The sequence below is a fragment of the Anomaloglossus baeobatrachus genome, chromosome 5 (genome assembly GCF_048569485.1).
Source record: "Anomaloglossus baeobatrachus isolate aAnoBae1 chromosome 5, aAnoBae1.hap1, whole genome shotgun sequence".
NCBI lineage: Eukaryota > Metazoa > Chordata > Amphibia > Anura > Aromobatidae > Anomaloglossus > Anomaloglossus baeobatrachus.
The window spans coordinates 451267381-451290249 of NC_134357.1; the positions used below are offsets into that span (position 1 = coordinate 451267381).

Genomic DNA, 22869 nt, shown 5'->3' on the forward strand with positions numbered 1-22869 from the left:
TGATATTTATATGTCAGACAGACAGAAGTCGCCGCTGTTCAGAGAGCAGATCACAGGCCGAAGCCTGAGGCTGTACTACTGTCATTTACCATCCATTGCAATATTACATGTGAGCCCTGAGGACACCTATACAAATATATAGAATTTAAGATCAACGCCCCATCTCGAAATGGAAATAACCTGAAAAATAGACGAATAAAATATCTGAATATTTATCCTATAATAAGGCAGAATAAGGGAAATATCGACACTGCAGAATCGATTGTCATGATCACGTCACCTCCAAGAGACGGTACGAAGAAACATATTCTGTCCATCAAAAAATAAAGCAGTTTTAGGCGGGCTTTGCACGTCGCGACATCGCAAGCCGATGCTGGAATGTCGCACGCGATAGTCCCCGCCCCCGTCGCAGGTACGATATCTTGTGATAGCTGGCGTAGCGAAAATTATCGCTACAGCAGCTTCACATGCACTTACCTGTCCTGCGACCGTCGCTCTGGCCGGCGAACCGCCTCCTTCCTAAGGGGTCGGGTCGTGCGGCGTCATAGCGACGTCACACGGCAGGCGGCCAATAGCGACAGAGGGGCGGAGATGAGCAAGATGTAAACATCCCGCCCACCTTCCGCATAGCCGCTGGCGGCAGGTAAGGTGATGGTCCTCGCTCCTGCGGCTTCATACACAGCGATGTGTGCAGCCGCAGGAGCGAGGAACTACATCGTACCTGTCGCTGCAGCATTATTATGAAAAAGTTGGAGCCTGCAACGATGATACGATAACGACGCTTTTGCGCTCGTTAATAGTATCATCTAGCATTTACACACTACGATCTCGAAAGTGACGCCGGAAGTGCGTCCCTTTCAATTTGACCCCACCGACATCGCACGCGCGATGTTGCAACGTGCAAAGCCGCCCTTAGGACTTGGAAGTCGAAGGGTCCTCCCCAGGGACTGTCACCTGAGGGTCCCCTCCCCCCCTGGGACTGTCACCTGAGGGTCCCCCCCCCCACCCCCCCGGACTGTCATTTGAGGCTCCCCCCTAATACATTTTTATGTGATTTTAATAGGGACTTCCAATAAACTAGAATCATACAATATTTGACAACATATTGTAATTAATACAGAACTCATCAAGGAAGTTGCTTACGGCTTCTCTTCACTAAAGTCATTAATGAGGTCTTCAAATTCCATACTTTTTGTCAATTCACTTTCAATGCACAGAAGAGCCAAAGATGACAGACGATCTTGACTCATGGGTGAGCATAAATAGTACTAAATGTGTTTCAGCTTAGAAAATGACCGTTCCCCTTCGGCATTAGACCCAAGTATCGATAAATAAATTCTGAACGCAATGTGAACATTGGGAAAACTGGAAGTCAGTTTATCTTTAATTTGAGATCTCAACGTTTGAAGAACAGACTTTTTGTCCTTATACAAAGTTATCTAACCTTAGAAACTCATCTAGAAAATCCTCAAAGTCTGAGGAATCCATGTTGACTAACATACAGTTAGGTCCAGAAATATTTGGACAGTGACACAATTTTCGCGAGTTGGGCTCTGCATGCCACCACATTGGATTTGAAATGAAACCTCTACAACAGAATTCAAGTGCAGATTGTAACGTTTAATTTGAAGGTTTGAACAAAAATATCTGATAGAAATTGTAGGAATTGTACACATTTCTTTACAAACATTCCACATTTTAGGAGGTCAAAAGTAATTGGACAAATAAACCAAACCCAAAAAAAAAAATTTTATTTTCAATATTTTGTTGCGAATCCTTTGGAGGCAATCACTGCCTTAAGTCTGGAACCCGTGGACATCACCAAACGCTGGGTTTCCTCGTTAATGCTTTGCCAGGCCTTTACAGCCGCAGCCTTCAGGTCTTGCTTGTTTGTGGGTCTTTCCGTCTTAAGTCTGGATTTGAGCAAGTGAAATGCATGCTCAATTGGGTTAAGATCTGGTGATTGACTTGGCCATTGCAGAATGTTCCACTTTTTTGCACTCATGAACTCCTGGGTAGCTTTGGCTGTATGCTTGGGGTCATTGTCCATCTGTACTATGAAGCGCCGTCCGATCAACTTTGCGGCATTTGGCTGAATCTGGGCTGAAAGTATATCCCGGTACACTTCAGAATTCATCCGGCTACTCTTGTCTGCTGTTATGTCATCAATAAACACAAGTGACCCAGTGCCATTGAAAGCCATGCATGCCCATGCCATCACGTTGCCTCCACCATGTTTTACAGAGGATGTGGTGTGCCTTGGATCATGTGCCGTTCCCTTTCTTCTCCAAACTTTTTTCTTCCCATCATTCTGGTACAGGTTGATCTTTGTCTCATCTGTCCATAGAATACTTTTCCAGAACTGAGCTGGCTTCATGAGGTGTTTTTCAGCAAATTTAACTCTGGCCTGTCTATTTTTGGAATTGATGAATGGTTTGCATCTAGATGGGAACCCTTTGTATTTACTTTCATGGAGTCTTCTCTTTACTGTTGACTTAGAGACAGATACACCTACTTCACTGAGAGTGTTCTGGACTTCAGTTGATGTTGTGAACGGGTTCTTCTTCACCAAAGAAAGTATGCGGCGATCATCCACCACTGTTGTCATCCGTGGACGCCCAGGCCTTTTTGAGTTCCCAAGCTCACCAGTCAATTCCTTTTTTCCAGAATGTACCCGACTGTTGATTTTGCTACTCCAAGCATGTCTGCTATCTCTCTGATGGATTTTTTCTTTTTTTTCAGCCTCAGGATGTTCTGCTTCACCTCAATTGAGAGTTCCTTAGACCGCATGTTGTCTGGTCACAGCAACAGCTTCCAAATGCAAAACCACACACCTGTAATCAACCCCAGACCTTTTAACTACTTCATTGATTACAGGTTAACGAGGGAGACGCCTTCAGAGTTAATTGCAGCCCTTAGAGTCTCTTGTCCAATTACTTTTGGTCCCTTGAAAAAGAGGAGGCTATGCATTACAGAGCTATGATTCCTAAACCCTTTCTCCGATTTGGATGTGAAAACTCTCATATTGCAGCTGGGAGTGTGCACTTTCAGCCCATATTATATATATAATTGTATTTCTGAACATGTTTTTGTAAACAGCTAAAATAACAAAACTTGTGTCACTGACCAAATATTTCTGGACCTAACTGTACGTGACTTTAGTTTATTTTCATCTCTTGACATGGTCTTGTCTGTGAGGAAACTGAATGTATCACATAATTCACTGTATGACAAACGGCTTTTCCTCATCTCTGTCATTAGTCAGTCAACGATAGTATAAAATGCTTAGACTCCAAAAGTGTCTCTTGCAGTTATTTCCTTTTCTCTAGCGGTGTCGTGCGTACCTCTGTTCGCTGTGACCGCACTTTTGAATGCCGGGTACTTCCAGTCACGTGCAGTATGAAGCCGGGTTTACATATCCCGGCTTCAGAGAGGTCTAGTGCGCATGACCGGAAGTGCCCGGCGTTCAGAGAAGTGGTCACTGTACCGCTGATGATGCTGCATTGAATAGCATGTTAGTACACCACTGTGGGCACATTACCATGCAAAGAGGGCGGCTAATCGGAAGATATATTGCCCTTGGAACTAGTCCCCGAGCTCATTAGCATAAAATAAAAGATATTTAGAAATACTTTTTCTAAAAATCTCTTTATCTATGCTAGTGTATACAAAGACAGTTAGGCAGGGATTAGAAATATACACCCACAACTGCTTGTGGTTCTGTGTGCATATTGCACCTGACAGGTTCCCTTTAAGTTGGTGTACGTAGGGCCTACGCACACCTAAATCCAGCCCTGCACCGTCCGTTCCCCCCGAGACTGTCACCTGAGGGTCCCGTCCCCCCCGAGACTGTCACCTGAGGGTCCGTCCCCCCCCCCCCCCGAGACTGTCACCTGAGGGTCCGTCCGTCTCCCCCGAGACTGTCACCTGAGTGTCCCCCCCCACCCCCCCGAGACTGTCATCTGAAGGTCGATCTGTCCCCCCTGAGGCGGTCACCTGAAAAGTTCCCTCTAAGCTTGTGTACCTAGGGCCTACGTAGACCAAAATCCGGTTCACCCGAGGGTCCCCCCCGGGCCTGTGTCACCCGAGAGTCGGTTGGGCCGTCCCCCCCGAGCCCGTGTCACTCGAGGGTCGGTCAGGCCATCCCCCCGAGCCTGTGTCACCCGAGGGTCGGTCGGGCCGTCCCCCCCCGAGCCTGTGTCACCCGAGGGTCGGTCGGGCCGTCCCCCCCCGAGCCTGTGTCACCCGAGGGTCGGTCGGGGCCGTCCCCCCCGAGCCTGTGTCACCCGAGGGTCGGTCGGGCCGTCCCCCCCCCGAGCCTGTGTCACCCGAGGGTCGGTCGGGCCGTCCCCCCCGAGCCTGTGTCACCCGAGGGTCGGTCGGGCCGTCCCCCCCGAGCCTGTGTCACCCGAGGGTCGGTCGGGCCGTCCCCCCCCGAGCCTGTGTCACCCGAGGGTCGGTCGGGCCGTCCCCCCCGAGCCTGTGTCACCCGAGGGTCTGTCGGGCCGTCCCCCCCGAGCCTGTGTCACCCGAGGGTCGGTCGGGCCGTCCCCCCCCCCCCGAGCCTGTCACCCGAGGGTTCGGTCTGTCCATCCCCCCCGAGCCTGTGTCACCAGAGGGTCGGTCCGTCCGTCCACCCCGAGACGTTCATCCGAGGGTCGGTCCGTCCCCCCCCCCCGAGGCGTTCACCCGAGGGTCGGTCCCCCCGACCGAGGCGGTCACCTGAGGGTCCATCCGTCCCCCCCGAGGCGGTAACCCGAGGGTCCGTCCGTCTCTCCCGAGACTGTCACCTGAGACTCCGTCCGTCTCCCCTGAGACTGTCACCTGAGGGTCCCCCCACCTCCCCCGAGACTGTCGCCTGAGGGTCGGTCGTCCCCCCCCCCCCCGAGACTCACCTGAGGGTCGGTCCGTCCGTCCCCGAGGGTCGGTCGAGACGCCCCCCCCCCGAGTCTGTCACCTGAGGGTCGGTCGGGCCGTCCCCCCCGAGCCCGTCACCCGAGGGTCGGTCGGGCCGTCCCCCCCCCCGAGCCTGTGTCACCCGAGAGTCGGTTGGGCCGTCCCCCCCGAGCCTGTGTGACCCGAGGGTCGGTCGGGCCGTCCCCCCCGAGCCTGTGTCACCCGAGGGTCGGTCGGGCCGTCCCCCCCCGAGCCTGTGTCACCCGAGGGTCGGTCGGGCCGTCCCCCCCCGAGCCTCTGTCACCCGAGGGTCGGTCGGGCCGTCCCCCCCGAGCCTGTGTCACCCGAGGGTCGGTCAGGCCATCCCCCCGAGCCTGTGTCACCCGAGGGTCGGTCGGGCCATCCCCCCGAGCCTGTGTCACCCGAGGGTCGGTCGGGCCGTCACCCCCGAGCCTGTGTCACCCGAGGGTCGGTCGGACCGTCCCCCCCGAGCCTGTGTCACCCGAGGGTCGGTCGGGCCGTCCCCCCCGAGCCTGTGTCACCCGAGGGTCTGTCGGGCCGTCCCCCCCGAGCCTGTGTCACCCGAGGGTCGGTCGGGCCGTCCCCCCCCGAGCCTGTGTCACCCGAGGGTCGGTCGGGCCGTCCCCCCCCCGAGCCTGTGTCACCCGAGGGTCGGTCGGGCCGTCCCCCCCCCGAGCCTGTGTCACCCGAGGGTCGGTCGGGCCGTCCCCCCCGAGCCTGTGTCACCAGAGGGTTGGTCCGTCCGTCCACCCCGAGATGTTCATCCGAGGGTCGGTCCGTCCCCCCCCGAGGCGTTCACCTGAGGGTCGGTCCCCCCCAACCGAGGCGGTCACCTGAGGGTCCATCCGTCCCCCCCGAGGCGGTAACCCGAGGGTCCGTCCGTCTCTCCCGAGACTGTCACCTGAGACTCCGTCCGTCTCCCCTGAGACTGTCACCTGAGGGTCCGTCCGTCTACCCCGAGACTGTCACCTGAGGGTCCCCCCACCTCCCCCGAGACTGTCGCCTGAGGGTCGGTCGTCCCCCCCCCCCGAGACTGTCATCTGAAGGTCGATCTGCCCCCCCCCGGCGGTCACCCGAAGGTCCGTCCCCCCCCCCCCCCCCGAGGCGGTCACCTGAGGGTCCGTAAGTCCCCACCCGGGGCAGTCACCTGAGGGTTACGTCCCCCCCGAGACAGTCACCTGAGGGTCGGTCGGGCCGTCCCCCCCCCCCCCCGAGCCTGTGTCACCCGACGGTCGGTCGGGCTGTCCCCCCCCGAGCCTGTGTCACCCGAGGGTCGGTCCGTCCATCCCCCCCGAGCCTGTGTCACCAGAGGGTCGGTCCGTCCGTCCCCCCCGAGCCTGTGTCACCAGAGGGTCGGTCCGTCCGTCCCCCCCGAGGCGGTCACCCGAGGGTCGGTCCCCCCCCCCCAAGGCGGTCACCCGAGGGTCGGTCCGTCCCCCCCAAGGCGCTCACCCGAGGGTCGGTCCGTCCCCCCCAAGGCGGTCACCCGAGGGTCGGTCCGTCCCCCCCAAGGCGGTCACCCGAGGGTCAGTCCGTCCCCCCCAAGGCGGTCACCCGAGGGTCGGTCCGTCCCCCCGAGGCGGTCACCCGAGGGTCGGTCCGTCCCCCCCGAGGCGGTCACCCGAGGGTCGGTCCGTCCCCCCCGAGGCGGTCACCCGAAGGTCGGTCCGTCCCCCCCGAGGCGGTCACCCGAGGATCGGTCTGTCCCCCCGAGGCGGTCACCCGAGGGTCGGTCCGTCCCCCCCCCGAGGCGGTCACCCGAGGGTCGGTCCGTCCCCCCCGAGGCGGTCACCCGAGGGTCGGTCCGTCCCCCCCGAGGCGGTCACCCGAGGGTCGGTCCGTCCCCCCCTGAGGCGGTCACCCGAGGGTCCGTAAGTCCTGCCCCCCGAGGCGGTCACCTGAGGGTCCGTTACTCCCCGCCTCTACGAGACTGTCACCCGAGGGTCCGACCGTCCCTCCCCGAGATTGTCACCTAAGAGTCTAAAGAGCTGGAGCCAGGACTGCTGGGTTGTTTTAAGTAACCCAGTCTCCCTGCATACATTGCTGCCGTATGTGGGCGTGGCTAAGCAGCTGTTGCTAAGGAAGTACAAGCCGCGGCCTGTTGACCGTTGCTAAGGAAGTGAGCGCGTCGTCGCCGGGCCTGTTGCTAAGGAAGTGAGAGCCGGCGGTCAGTCGGCATCCGGCGGCGGACAGAGGGACGGAATGACCGGCGGCTGGGACATGGCAGGTGAGGGGCAGACGCTGGGATCACGGGGCACTGTGTGGGTGTATCTACACATGGCGAGGCGGCGGCCGGGCACAGGACAGGGCCGAGGGGGAAGCAGCATGCCCTGGGTGCTGGGGGGACGGGAGAAACCGGGGCTCAGTGAGTGGAAGCTCAGCACAGTCTGTATCAGCCGCCGGGATACATACAGTGTAAATCAGCGACCTGGAGCGTGCCCTCTAAATGCAGCCGGAGCCGCGCCGGCCTGGTGATGTCACAGTGGAACCTTAGGGGGCGATGTCACAGTGGGACCTGAGAGGGGGGGGGCGATGTCACAGAGAGACCTGAGAGAGGGGGGCGATGTCACAGAGAGACCTGAGAGGGGGGGGGGCGATGTCACAGAGAGACCTGAGAGGGGGGGGGCGATGTCACAGAGAGACCTGAGAGAGGGGGGGGGGGGGGCGATGTCACAGTGGGACCTGAGAGGGGGGGGGGCGATGTCACAGAGAGACCTGATAGGGGGGGGGGGGCAATGTCACAGGGAGACCTGAGGGGGGGGGGGGGGGGGGGCAATGTCACAGGGAGACCTGAGGGGGGGGGGGGGGGGGCAATGTCACAGGGAGACCTGAGGGGGGGGGGGGCAATGTCACAGGGAGACCTGGGGGGGGGGGGGGGCAATGTCACAGGGAGACCTGAGGGGGGGGGGGCAATGTCACAGGGAGACCTGAGGGGGGGGGGGGCAATGTCACAGGGAGACCTGAGGGGGGGGGGGGGGGGGCAATGTCACAGGGAGACCTGAGGGGGGGGGGGGGGGGGGCAATGTCACAGGGAGACCTGAGGGGGGGGGGGGGGGGTGGCAATGTCACAGGGAGACCTGAGGGGGGGGGGGGGGCAATGTCACAGGGAGACCTGAGGGGGGGGGGGGGCAATGTCACAGGGAGACCTGAGGGGGGGGGGGGCGATGTCACAGGGAGACCTGAGGGGGGGGGGGGCGATGTCACAGGGAGACCTGAGGGGGGGGGGGCGATGTCACAGAGAGACCTGAGAGGGGGGGGGGGGCGATGTCACAGAGAGACCTGAGAGGGGGGGGGGGGGGGGGCGATGTCACAGAGAGACCTGAGGGAGTTATTTCACACTGAGCACTGAGGGTGCTATGTCACAGTGGGACCTGAGAGGGGGGGGGCGATGTCACAGTGGGACCTGAGAGGGGGGGCGATGTCACAGTGGGACCTGAGAGGGGGGCGATGTGACGCCTGGGACCTGAGAGGGGGGCGACGTCACACTGGGACCTGACTTGGTGAATATGATGTCGTCTGCTGGCTGATGTGATGGGTTATGTCGGGTGTCTGATGATGTCATATGTAGTGATGTCACGGCTTCCCTCCTGGCTTGGTGGATATGATGCTGGCTGATGTGATGGGTTATGTCGGGTGTCTGATGATGTCATATGTAGTGATGTCACGGCTTCCCTCCTGGCTTGGTGGATATGATGCTGGCTGATGTGATGGGTTATGTCGGGTGTCTGATGATGTCATATGTAGTGATGTCACGGCTTCCCTCCTGGCTTGGTGAATATGATGCTGGCTGATGTGATGGGTTATGTCGGGTGTCTGATGATGTCATATGTAGTGATGTCACGGCTTCCCTCCTGGCTTGGTGAATATGATGCTGGCTGATGTGATGGGTTATGTCGGGTGTCTGATGATGTCATATGTAGTGATGTCACGGCTTCCCTCCTGGCTTGTATACCCGGTGATTCTATATCTGCTTAGTCTGTGCCTCATGTTGTGTAGTGCTGACACAATGGCCATGATGTCTCATGTAATACAATGCCATCTCAGTGGCCGACATGATGTCCTACAAGTTTCTGAATGAGGTTGGATCTCTGATGTCATATTGTGTTTTACCTTGCAGTGATGTCACGTTTTGTCCGCGGCTTGTATACAGTCTATACGATGCTCTCCGCCTGGTGATGTCCCATCTGATATACACGTTCTCTGGTCACTGCTTTATCTGTGATTGGAGTCTCCGCACATATTTAGTTATTGGAATATTTATACATCTTTTTGAGATTTTCCTTATGGATCATTGCCCAAGCAGTGTTGCTACTCGCCGTGCGCACCGATATACTGTCAGAGCGGCATTTATCTTCTCTTGCGTGCTGTATATGACCCGTCCAGCTTCATGTGTATTTATGGTAAAACCTTTATATTAGAGATGTTTTGGGAATTTTCTGTTATTTCACTTGTAATTTGGTATTTATACGGTATATGATGTTGGAGCGTGACACTTCTAGAGATGAGCGGGGCTACACAGATACTGCGTCTCCCCTCCTGCAGGTACTTATTCTGTGTCAACCACTGATTTACTAACATGTACCCCCCCCCTTCCCCCAAGGATAAAAAAATAGGTTCTTCAGCATCTGCAAAGTGATATGTACAGTACATTGTCCAAGCTAATAATGTGCACCTCAGCTGCTGCAGAACCCCATAGTACACTCTTCATTAGATGCAAAACTAAATATTACACAGCTCAGCCGCTGCAGAACCTGACAATCCACAGCTCAGCCGCTGCAGACCCTGGCGATCCGCAGCTCAGCCGCTGCAGACCCTGGCGATCCGCAGCTCAGCCGCTGCGGAACCTGACGATCCACAGCTCAGCCGCTGCAGACCCTGGCGATCCGCAGCTCAGCCGCTGCGGAACCTGACGATCCACAGCTCAGCCGCTGCAGACCCTGGCGATCCGCAGCTCAGCCGCTGCAGGAGCCTGACGGTCCACAGCTCCGTTGCCGTAGATCTTTAGATGATGTGTAACCATACCCTAAACTGCCATGTTTTGTCCATGACTATCATTAAGTATATCACACTGAATGGCCCCTTTATTCGGGGCACCGATCTAGTTGGGTTTTTCACCTCATTTGGCCTTCAGAGCTGCTGGAATTTGTGGCACAGATGTCATTTGGTGATAGAAACGTTGGCCCTGCTGGACATCCTGACTGGTTCTAAATGGCCTTTGCTACCTTGTGCCAAGAAAACATTCGACCACCAACCTGCACTGTTCACTACGGACAGGAAAATTCATGCTGCTGCTACCAAATTCTGATACTGTCATCAGCTCAGTGCCACACAAACTCTGATTGGTCCGAATAGGCGATGGGTTTCCACATTGGTCACATTTTAGCTGATTTGCCCACTGTACTGCTACCCTTAGACAGTATCTGTGCTGGAACTACAGCCCATCCGGGCAAAGTAGACCCTCAAATCTCGCACCTCTAGGCGTCCCCAGCTTGTTCTCCTACTTCTACCTTCAATTAGCCAGGGCTAGAAGATGGCTTTATACACAGTAAAAACCAGACGTTTCCATCCACTATCGAAAAAGACACATCTGCAGGTTTTTCTCACTATCTGACATGAAATCAGAATAAACCTTTCCTGTTTTAGGTCAATTGGGAACCAAAATTATTTATATTTTCCAAATGCCAGAATAATGAGAGAAAGAGAATGTTTTAAGGCATTTTTATTACTTTCTGAAAAGTCAAAAGTTTACATACACTAAGGCGGGCTTTGCACGTTGCGACATCGCAAGCCGATGCTGCGATGTTGCACGCGATAGTACCCGCCCCCGTCGCAGCAGCGATATCTTGTGATTCCTGGCGTAGCGAACATTATCGCTATGCCAGCTTCAAATGCACTCACCTGTCCTGCGACGTCGCTCTGGCCGGCGACCCGCCTCCTTCCTAAGGGGGTGGGTCGTACAACGTCAGAGCGACGTCACACGGCAGGCGGCCAATCAAAGCGGAGGGGTGGAGATGAGCAGGATGCAAACATCCCGCCAACCACCTTCCTTCCGTATAGCCGCCGCCGGCGGCAGGTGAGCTGATGTTCCTCGCTCCTGCGGCTTCATACACAGCGATGTGTGCTGCCGCAGGAACGAGGAACAACATCGTACCTGTCGCGGCAGCGTAATTTTGAAAAAGTCGGCGCCTACACCGATGATACGATAATGACGCTTTTGCGCTCGTTAATCGTATCATCTAGGATTTACACACTACGATGTCGAAAGTGACGCCGGATGTGCGTCACTTTCGATTTGACCCCACCGACATCGCACGTGCGATGTTGCAACGTGCAAAGCCGCCCTAAGAGTACTATGCCTTTAAACAATATGGGACTGCCGAAATGATGATGTCATGTGTTTAGAAGCTTCTGATAGGTTTATTGGCAACATCTGAGTTAATTAGAGACACACCTGTGGATGTATTTTAATGCACACCTGAAACACACCGCTGCTTTGCGTAGCATCATGGGAAAGTCAAAAGAAATCAGCCAAGATATCAGGAAGAGAATCGTGGACTTAAAGATGAACCAGACTTGTTTAGGTGCAATTTCTAGATATGCATATGTGCCTCGTTCATCTGTACAAATAATACGCAATACAAACAAGATGGGAATGTCCAGCCATCATACCACTCAGGAATAAGACGGGTTCTGTGTACCAGAGATGTATGTAATTTTGTCAGACATATGCATATGAACCCAAGATCAAAAGCAAAAGACCTTGTGAAGATACTGGCGGAAGCTGGTGAGATTGTGTCATTATCCACAGTGAAACAAATATTTTATCAACATAGGCTGAAAGGCCACTCTGCCAGCAAGAAGCCATTACTCCAAAAGAAACAGAAAAAAGCCAGATTAATGATTGTAAATGCACACAGGTCAAAAACCTTAATTTCTGGAGACATGTCCTGTGGTCTGATGAAACTAGAATTGAACTGTTTGGCCATAATGACCATCTTTATGTTTGGAGAAAAAAGGGAGAAGGTTTGAAGCCTAAGAACACCATCCCAACTGTGAAACACGGGGGTGGCAGCATCATGTTGTGGGGTTGCTTTGCTGTGGGACTGGTGCATTTCACAAAATAGATGGCATCGTGAAGAAAGATAATTATGTGGCAATACTGAAGAAACATCTGAAGACATCAGCCAGGAACTTAAAGCTTGGGTGGAAATGGGTCTTCGAAATGGACAATAACCGAAGCATACTGCCAAACTGGTTACAAAGTGGCTTCAGGATAACAATCAATGTTTTGGAGTGGCCATCACAAAACCCTGATCTCAATCCTATTGAAAATTTATGGGCAAATTTGAAAAGGCAGGTGCGAGCAAAGCAACCTACAAACATGGCTCAGTTACACCAATTCTGTCAGGAGGAATGGGCCCAAATTCCTACCAATTATTGTCTGAAGCTTCTGGACGTATATCCAAAACATTTCACCCAAGTCATACAGTTTAAGGGCAATCATACCAAATACTAATGAAAAGTATGTACACTTTTGACTTTGCAGAAAGTAATAAAAATTCCTTAAAACATTCTCTATTATTTTTCTGGCATTTGGCAAATGTAAATAATTTTGGTAATACTAATTGACCTAAAACAGGAAAGGTTTATTCTGATTTCATGTCAGAGAGTGAGAAAAACATGCAGATGTGTCTTTATAGAGAATGGAAACTTCTGGTTTCAAATATATAACTTAAGGCTTGGACTACTGGGGACATTGGCCATATCAGCCGTCACACACCTTTACATTTCACCTTTATGATTACTGTGCTGCTGTGCCCTCTTCCCCGGCCACCTGCTCACCTTATTGCAAGCACTGCTGATATTAGAGGTTTTTGTAATGAAAATCATTCGTTCTTCGTTATTGAAATGTGGATTAATCTGATTAATCACACAAGCCTACATTTGACATTGTTACTCGAGAAAACGCCAGTGTCTGCTTCTGAAAAATTGATGTCCCGATGACCCTGCCTCGTTTAAAGCTGTTCCGATCAGTCGATTCTCTCATAATGTAGATTTGCACCAAAAATGATCCAAGGAAAATTGATCTCTTGATTTTATAAAGTGATGACCAAGGAAAATGGACCTGATTATAGACCTATAAATGCAATAACCCCATGTGACGGGGTCCTTCTCCCGTATCACACGATCAACAGAGCGAGAGATGGCTGTACAATCCAATAAGCATTTATTCCAAGCAAATCAAACAGTCCATGCAATAATCGACAAATCAGATGGTAAAATTGTCCAGTAATGGCATAAATGTCCCAGGGATCAGTCACCATCCTCCAGCAGTCCTTTTCCAGGCAAATGGAGTTTTCTCAGTCTCTCTGGCATGCTGGCCGCAGCCTCAGCTATTCCCTCCCAGAGGATCAATCTTCTTTCTTCAAGTTCTCCAACAGACTGACTCAATCTCCCAGGCAAGCAGAAAGTTTACAGGAGGTGGACCTCAGGTGGGTGCCTGTGCCTGCGTGTGGGCGGCAGTCGGGTGCCTGTGCCTGCGTGTGGGCGGCAGTCGGGTGCCTGTGCCTGCGTGCGGGCGGCAGCCGGCACTGACAGGTACCCGTCTGCCTCCCAGGCACAGGCACCCTGCTGCCACCCGCACACAGGCATCCGACTGCCTCTTTGATGAGAGCTCCATCTGCGCACGCGCCGCTCCAGGCGCCATCATTTGAACCGGGGCCGCGGACACAGACACTCACCGCATCGGCCTGCTGCACCACTTACCCGCGGCTCCCGCCACCACGGACCCCGCCGCGGCTCCCGCCACCACGGACCCCGCCGCGGCTCCCGCCACCACGGACCCCGCCGCGGCTCCCGCCACCACGGACCCCGCCGCGGCTCCCGCCACCACGGACCCCGCCGCGGCTCCCGCCACCACGGACCCCGCCGCGGCTCCCGCCACCACGGACCCCGCCACCACGGACCCCGCTGCGCCTGCCAGCACAATCTGCCTCCTGTGACCCCGCTTCACCACCACTGCTGTCCCCCTCCGATAAGAGAACACCGGAGTATAAGACGGACCCCATTTTTATTTTTTTACCTTTTTTATGTCTAAATTTGGGGTGCGTCTTATAATCCAGTACGTCTTATAAAGCGAAAAATACGGTATTTAAAAAAATTGTTTTACTTCACCTGCCATGATTCTGGCTGATTTTTATGCATTTTTCCAATAAAAGCAGTTTAAAAGAATGTTTATGGTGGCATTATATTCAATTGTATCATGTATCAGCAATTGAGACCCCTTTTGATCTCTTGATTTTGTGCTGCATTCAGGGGTCAAATGTCTCATTTTTGTTCATGAAAGCACAGATTTGTAAGAGGTCACGTGTCCCGTAGAATGGACAACTCGGTGTATGTTAATAAGACCAGTTTCGCATGCTCTCTGTTCATGGATCGTGCTCGGATTGGAAGACCCGGCCAGTCCGCTAGTTCCTTGACTCTACTAACTGCTTCATATATACCTATGAGACAGCAGATTCAGGTTGGGGGACGTGGGGTTCGGGATCGAGGGACGTGGGGCTTGGGATCGAGGGACGTGGGGCTTGTACTGGGTGATGTTGGGCTCAGCCTGGGGGGATGTGAGGCTGTGTCCCGATCTGCGCATAGTCAGTGTTTCATGGACGTGTGAAATTGGCCTTAATCATAGAGATACTGCCACATGCATTTAATGCAAAATCTGACGCTCCAGAATTCCAGCCAATCCCGTTTCCTATTATTCTGTTCTTCATGTACGTTCAGAAAACCAATGGCAAAAACAATGCGCTTTTGCCACCATCATGGAAAATTGTGGCCAAAAACGGACCATGGCCACAAAATGTGAACTTATGACGTCCAGCAGTGTGAACATGATCTGGTGTGATTAGCTTATTAACACCCCTGCTAAATGTCTCAATAACACATATACATTTTGGCAGATACTCTGCTTACTGATGGTTTCCAGGTAAGAATAGATTTTTTTTTTACGGTTAACAAATTGTAATTCTTCATTTATGACTTTTTTGAAAAGTCGCATAAATTGTCGCAATGTACTCCAGTCCGCCCCTCTTGGAGTGATTGTATTTATGCCAAAAAACATTGCGATATTTTGCAAAACATGACTTTTTGCCATAAAAAGTGGCAAAAAAGGTTAGAGCCAAAAATAAAGACCATTTTTGCCGTTGCATATAATTCATGAAATACATGCGTCAATTTGAAGAATTTGGGCCAGAAAATGTAAGGGAATGCCGCACGACAAAAAAAACCTAGCTAAAAAAAATCACAAATGATAAATCAGGCCTTGTGCATATAAGGCCATATGCGCATGCTGCGTTTTTTTTGGTCGCGTTTTTGGTGCAGTTTTGTTGTCAAACAGTTCTCACTTTTGACTTCCCCGCAAAATCTATGAGAATTCAATTTTTCTGTGCGCACGTTGCAGTTTTTTTTGTCTGCAGTTTGTCACAAACGTCTGACAAACTGCAGCATATTCATTCTTTTTGCATTTTATCCCTCTTTCTCACTAGTGATGGAAAGACTCGCAAATCAATCCCCCACCGACTCAGGGTCAGCGAGGCATCCACTGGTGTCTGGTTGCAGTCAGACGCACCCTCACATTGAGTAACAGTGTGTCTGAAGCTTCCAGTCACAGACTCGGTCTGCGGTTCTATAGTGTACAGTAAAAATAAATTTAAAAAAAATTGGCGTGCAATTCCCCCCCATTATGATGCCCAGCACAGATATAGCCGCGGCTACAGGCTCTAGCCCCCAGCCGTGTGCCTATCTTGGTTGTGTATCAAAATAATAGGAACCGCATACGTCTTTTTTAATTATTTAAACAAATAATTTTTAAAAAATGTTAGGAGGTCCACCCTCAAATTTTGATACCCAGCCAAGCTAAAGCCAGACAGCTGGTGGCTGCTATTCTCATGCTGAGGAGACCTATGCTTATTGGGCCCCCCAGCCTAAAAATAGCAGCCTGCAGCCACCTAGGATTGTTGCATCCATTAGATGCAACAACCCTAGCACTTTACCCGACTCTTCAAAAATTTACCTGGTGCGGTAGCAATCGGTAATTAGGGGTTAATGTCAGCACACAGCTGAAACTAAGCCCTAGATTAGTAATGGGAAGCATCTGAGACCCCCCTGTATTACTAATCTGTAAGTGAAAAGAAATAAACACAAACACTGAAAAAATCCTTTGATATAGAATACAAAAAAAACCCTCTTCACCACTTTATTAACCCCCAAAACACCCCTGCAGGTCCGACGTAATACACACGAGGTCCCACGATGACTCTAGCTCTGCTACATTTGATTCACAGTGCGCAATCATGGTACATGACCGCACACTGTAAATTCAGGCAGAGGATGAGCAGCGGTGAGCGGTGACGTCACACAGGTTAGCCACAGCTGGGAGTTCTCAAGGTCCAATACCTGTGACTGCAGGTAACCTGACCTCATGCGACCTCAATGAACTTAGGTGAGGTCACTGAAGTTACCTGAGGTCAAGTTACCTGCGGTCACAGGTGGAGGACTGTGGGAACATCCTGCTGTGGCGCCGCGACTAACCTGAGTGACGTCACCACTGCTGATCGCTGCTTAGTCTCTGCCTGAATTTACAGCGTATGGTCATGTACCATGATCGCACGCTGTGATTCAGATATAGCAGAGCTGGAATCATCGTGGGACCTTGTGTGGATTTCGTCGGACCTGCAGGGATGTTTTGGGAGTTAATAAGAGGGTGTTTTTTTTGTATTTTATTTCAAATTATAGGATTTTTTAGGTGTTTGTGTTTATTTGTTTTCACTTACAGATTAGTAATGGGGGGGTCTCATAGACTCCTCCCATTACTAATCTAGGGCTTAGTGTCAACTGTGAACTGACATTAACGCCTTATTACCCTGATTGCCACTGTACCAGCGCAATCCAGAAGAGCGGGGTTAAGTGTTGGGCCTATCGCATCTAATAGATCTGACAATCCTAGGCGGCTGCAGGCTGATATTTTAAGGCTGGGGGCACCCAATAAGCATGGGTCTCCCCAACCTGAGAATACCAGCACCCAGCTCTCTGGTTTCATCTTGGCTAGATATCAAAATTGGAAGGGACCGCTCGCCGTTATTTTTTTTTATTTAATAAAAATTATTTAAATTTAAAAAAAAAAGCCGCATGTGGTTCCTCCTATTTTGATACACAGCCAAGAAAAGCACATGGCTGGGGGCTGCAGCCTGAAGCAGTGGCTTTTATCTGTGCTGGGTATCATAATATGGGAGGACCTATGACAATTTTTTTATTTATTTTTTACTGTATGCTATAGACCCGCAGACCACGTCTGTATTTGAAAGCGTCAGACAGGCTGTCACACAGGTGGGGGCGCTGTCTGACTGCAGCCAATCACAGACACCGATGGGCGGAGAAAGTGAATGTGCATGAGCCTAACGAGCAGCCCTGGAAGGAGAATGATCAGTCGCTGGAGCAGTTACAGCTGTGCCAGAGACTTTGTAAGTATAGCGCCCTTGCTTTACACACACACATATATATATATATATATATATATATATATATATATTCTTTATTTTATTTATTTTTACTCTGTTTTTATTTCCCGAGTGCCTAATCCGGATCAGTACCTGCAATTCCCTGAGCATTCCGGCCTGGGCCCGGCACTCGGGTGCCTTTCAACCTACAGGGGTCGGACTTTACAATCCGCCCATCACTATTTTTCAGAAAAAAAATCAAATCAGAATTGCCAAAAACGCACCATCATTACAAGCATTTTTTTTTTTCTTCCAGGCTCTCTGGGACAAGGTGCAGTTTTTGGTGCAATTTTCATGTCTCAATGGTGCAGTTTTTTTTTATGACAACAAAACTGCAGCATGCGCATGTAGCCTAAAGATTTTCAGAGTGGATGCTAATCAGATGTGTGTTACCGGCCCTTTAAGAGCCCTGCCTGGGAATTGGTCCTGCGATCAGCAGATGAGGATTCTAGTGACGCTGTCTCAGTCCAATCATCGGCGTCTTTGCAGAATCATCATGTGCGCTGATTACAGGTCCGTTCAGTGCTGAGGACATCATACGCTGCACAAATATGTTTTCTGAACTCCCAAAAGGCCATTATTACAAGCACAAGCTTTAAAGGTAAAGTATTTTCTGCCTGATGACTTCACCAAGGCTGGATGGCGAGACACCCATGTAACCTAAGAGGGGAAGCGAGTCCCCATAATGCAAATGTACATTTATTATACTATATAGTCCTACATCGGCTGCTCTGATCAATACATAGTGCCAGCGGTATCATTCTGGAGTATGTATGCTCTGGTGGGGAGGAATATGATGCCTGATTATTATCTGGAAAATAATGAGACTAGCAAATGGGTGTACAGATACAATGGGGGATCAGGTTCTAAATAATGATACCGGCTTAGCTTTTTAGTTATTACTAATATATGTGTGTACATACATTACATGACTTATCCTTATTATACTCCAGAGCTGCACTCACTATTCTGCTGGTGCAGTCACTGTGTACATGCATTACTTATCCTGTACTGATCCTGAGTTACATCCTGTATTATACTCCAGAGCTGCGCTCACTATTCTGCTGGTGGAGACACTGTGTACATACATTGCATTACTTATCCTGTATTCATGCTGAGCTACATTCTGCATTATACTCCAGAGCTGCACTCACAATTCTGCTGGTGGAATCACTGTGTACATACATTACTTATCCACTACTGATCCTGAGTTACATCCTGTATTATACTCCAGAGCTGCACTCACTATTCTGCTGGGGAAGTCACTGTGTACATACATTACATTACTTATCCAGTACTGATCCTGAATTACATCCTGTATTATACTCCAGAGCTGCACTTCCTATTCTTGTGGTGGAGTCACTGTGTACATGCATTGCATTACTTATCCTGTATTGATGGTGAGCTATGTTCTTCATTATCCACGAAAGCTGCACTTACTATTCTGCTGGTGGAGTCCCTGTGTACATTACACGACTTATCCTGTATTATACTCCAGAGCTGTGCTCACTATTCTGCTGGTGCAGTCACTGTGTACATACATTATACAACGTATCCTGTACTGATCCTGAGTTACATCCTGTATTATCGCTGAGAGCTGCACTTAGGCCCTGTGCGCACTAGGCCATTTTACCCGCGGATTTACCCGCGGTTTTGCTGCGGAAATTTCTTGAGAAATGTTTGACATCTTTCTGCAGACATTTCCCTGCAAAACCTATGGCAAAAAATAGCTGTGCGCACGCTGCGTTTTTTTCTCAAGAAAATTCTTTGTGAAGATTTTCTTGAGAAAATTTCTTGAGAAAATGTGCATGTCACTTATTTCCGCAGGTAACTGCAGTATACCCCCGGAATTTCACTCCATTCACTGTAATGTAATCGTGAAATTCCGGGGGTATACCGCAGGTAGCAAATGATGTGCGGTATACCCCCGGTATAGCCGCGATTTACCTGCGGTAATGCTCATCGCTGCCTGCGATTTTGCAGGGAGTGATGTCATTATGCCAGGAAGAGGAGGCGAAGCAGAGTAAACACAGACGTCACACTCCCTGGACGCCGCACAGAAGCACTTCCGTGTGACCTCCCGGTGCCCGTGCAGTCTGTCCCGCGCCGCGCGGCTGCCGGCACAGCAGTGTCAGTGTCTGCCCGCAGTGTCAGCGGCTTGTCACGCTGCAGCGCAGGCAGACACTGACACACAGCAGTGCTGGCAGCCGCGGGGTTGACAGGCGCTGCTGTCAGGAGGTGAGATGAGATCATTACCTGCTGTGACGATCTCCTGCCTCCTGACGTCACTGCAGTCTATGCCCGTCTTGCGAGCGGCCCGAGACTGTCACTAGCGGTGACGTCACGGGCTCTCGCGATACTGCTGACAACGCGGCGGGCATAGAAGGCAGTGACAGCGCTGATGGCAGGACTGCAGGAGATCAGCACAGCAGGTAATGATCTCATCTATCCTCCTGACAGCAGCGCTCGGCATCCCCTGCAGTGACCTGGGCTGACCAATTGATGATAGCTCAGGTCACTGCATTGCTCTCCCAGCCAATGGGAAACATTCTGTTCTTCACTTACTGGGACCGTGACTATGGTATGGATCGTCGTGGGACACCCCCCCCCCCCCACCTTATTGGATTACGCCGGACCCGGATTTGATTGTCCTTGTCAATAAATTGGTGAAAGAGGGAATGTGGGGCGTGTTTTTTCAAATAAAACTTTTTTTGTTGTCTATTTTTTATTTCTTACTGACTGGGTTGGTGTATCTGATAGACGCCTGACATCACGAACCCCAGGGCTTGATGCCAGGTGACATTACACATCTGGCATCAACCCCATATGTTACCTCGTTTGCCACCGCTCCAGGGCAACGGGATGAGTTGGGGCGAAGCGCCAGGATTGGCACGTCTAATGGATGCGCCATTTCTGGGGCGGCTGCGGCCTGCTATTTTTAGGCTGGGGAGTGTCCAATAACAGTGGACCTCCCTAGTCTGAGAATATCAGACCCCAGCTGTCCGCTTTACCTTGGCTGGTGATTCAATATGGGGGGACCCCACGTTTTTTGTTTTAAATTATTTACTTAATGTAAAATAACAGCATGGGGTGCCCACTGTTTTGGATTACCAGCCAAGGTGAAGCTGCAGCTGTGGTCTGCAAGCTGCAGCCGTCTGCTTTACCCTAGCTGGCTACAAAAGATGGGGGGGACCTCACGTCATTTTTTTTTAATTATTTATTTTTTTGGCTAAATACAAGGCTAGGCACCCTTTACTGCCACATGAAAGTCACTAAAGGGTGCCAGCTTAGAATATGCAGGGGGGTGGGACATTATATAGGTCTTTCTCATCTATCTATCTATCTATCTATCTATCTATCCATCTTTCCCTCTATCCATTATCTGTCTATATATCGATTATCTATCTATTATCTATATTATTTATTTCTGTTCAGCATAAAAAAAACGCAGGGACCAACCTGCGGCAAAACAGCAGCAAAAACGCATGCGTTTTTCCCGCGGATTTGGTGCGGTTTTTTTACCGCAGGTGCGGTAATCCTCAACTCCCAGAAGTTTCTCAAGAAATTTTCTTGAGAAAAATCACTTTTCTAGTGCGCACATAGCCTTACTGTTCTGCTGCTGGAGACACGGTGTACACACATTACATTACATTACTTATCCTGTATTCACTGTATTCATGCTGAGCTACATCCTGCATTATACTCCAGAGCTGCACTCACAATTCTGCTGGTGGACTCTGTGTGTTACACGACTTATCCTGTTATCCTGTATTATACTCCAGAGCTGTGCTCCCTATTCTGCTGGTGCAGTCACTGTGTACATACATTACACGACTTATCCTGTACTGATCCTGTTATATCTTGTACTCGCTGTACTACCCGGCTTCGCCCGGGTTAATAACTGCTGTTAACAAAATAGAATGTATTGATATTGTACTGGTACCTGTCATCAGAGACTTTAGGGGATCGGGTGGTGACAGGAGAGGTGGAAGTTTTATCTTGCCATTTGCACAGCATAAACCTGGCGGTTCATCTTTCCATTTCAGGGCACTGCAGTACATGCAGACCACATCCATTTTTCCTATCTGAACTTTAGGATGATCCTGATAGTTTATGTCTGACTAGTAACAAAAGGCAACATGTTTCAAATCTCCAACCATTTCCTGTGCCCTGGTGGAAGAAAGCAATTCTCAGTGGAAAGTCGGCCTTCTCTCTGCTGAGATGACTCATTGGCCCTTGAGGAAGCAGTTCTTGTTGTCTTGTCTGCAAGCCTCGCTTCCCTCTCCTCAGAAAGTTCTTTGGCCCTTGAGGAAGCAGCTCTTTTCATGTCTGCAAGTCTTGCTTCCCTCTCCTCAGAAAGTTCTTTGGCCCTTGAGGAAGCAGCTCTTGTTCTCTTGTCTGCAAGCCTCGCTTCCCTCTCCTCAGAAAGTTCTTTGGCCCTTGAGGAAGCAGCTCTTGTTCTCTTGTCTGCAATCCTCACTTCCCTCTCCTCAGAAAGTTCATTGGCTCTTGATGAAGCAGCTGCTGTTGTCATGTGTGTCAGCCTTGTTTCTCGGTCTTCACATTTTTCGTTGGCCCGTAATGCAACTTTTCTTTTTGCTTCAGCTGACATTCGTGCCAAGGAATTCCTTTTCTTATGAGGCATTATTGTGGTAAAATAGTCTGTAACTTACAGTTTCTACATCCTCTCACATAGAGGTAATGTGACTGACATCAGCCTTTCCACCAACACACCCTAACTGACATCCTATTACCTCACACAAGCTTTTTTATACTGAGAAAGTCCTTTTGTTGACTATATTAACCAATCAGAGCTCAGGTTAATTAACTGTAGCAAAATAGAAGCTGAGCTGTGATTGGTTGCTATTGGCAGCCTGATAAATCTCCAGGCGACAGAAAGCCCTCCCCCTGACAGTATATATTAGCTCACACATACACATAATAGACAGGTCATGTGACTGACAGCTGCCGTATTTCCTATATGGTACATTTGTTGTTGTTGTAGTTTGGCTGCTTATTAATCAGATTTTTATTTGTGAAGGCTAATACCAGACTTGTGTGTGTTTAGGGCGATTATGTGGTGAGGTTGGTGTATGTGTGGTGAGATGTGTGCTGAGGGTGGTATATGTGTTCAAGCACGTGGTAGTGTGTGGCGCATATTGTGTGTGTGTTCATGTCAATCCCCGAGTGTGGTGAGTATCCCATGCCGGGGCCCCACCTTAGCAGCTGTACGGTATATACTCTTTGGCGCTATCGCTCTCATTCTTTAAGTCCCCCTTGTTCACATCTGGCAGCTGTCAATTTTCCCCCAACACTTTTTGTTTCACTTTTTCCCCATTATTTAGATTAAAATTGATTGGTAAATTGGAACGTGCGGGGTTAAAATTTCACCTCACAACAT

General features: G+C 50.8%; 1 protein-coding gene across 2 annotated transcripts in view; it reads left to right on the forward strand.

The window, feature by feature from the left end:
- The first annotated feature begins 7044 nt into the window (after positions 1 to 7044).
- KIF3B (kinesin family member 3B) overlaps positions 7045 to 22869 on the forward strand; it is a 43336-nt gene continuing 27511 nt past the window's right edge. The window contains exon 1 of one of the 2 annotated variants that reach the window (XM_075350553.1): positions 7045 to 7144. The gene's annotated coding sequence lies outside the window, so the exon portion shown is untranslated. Of the gene's footprint in view, positions 7145 to 17983; positions 18070 to 22869 lie in introns of those variants that run through there. The other variant, XM_075350554.1, reaches the window with a different exon arrangement.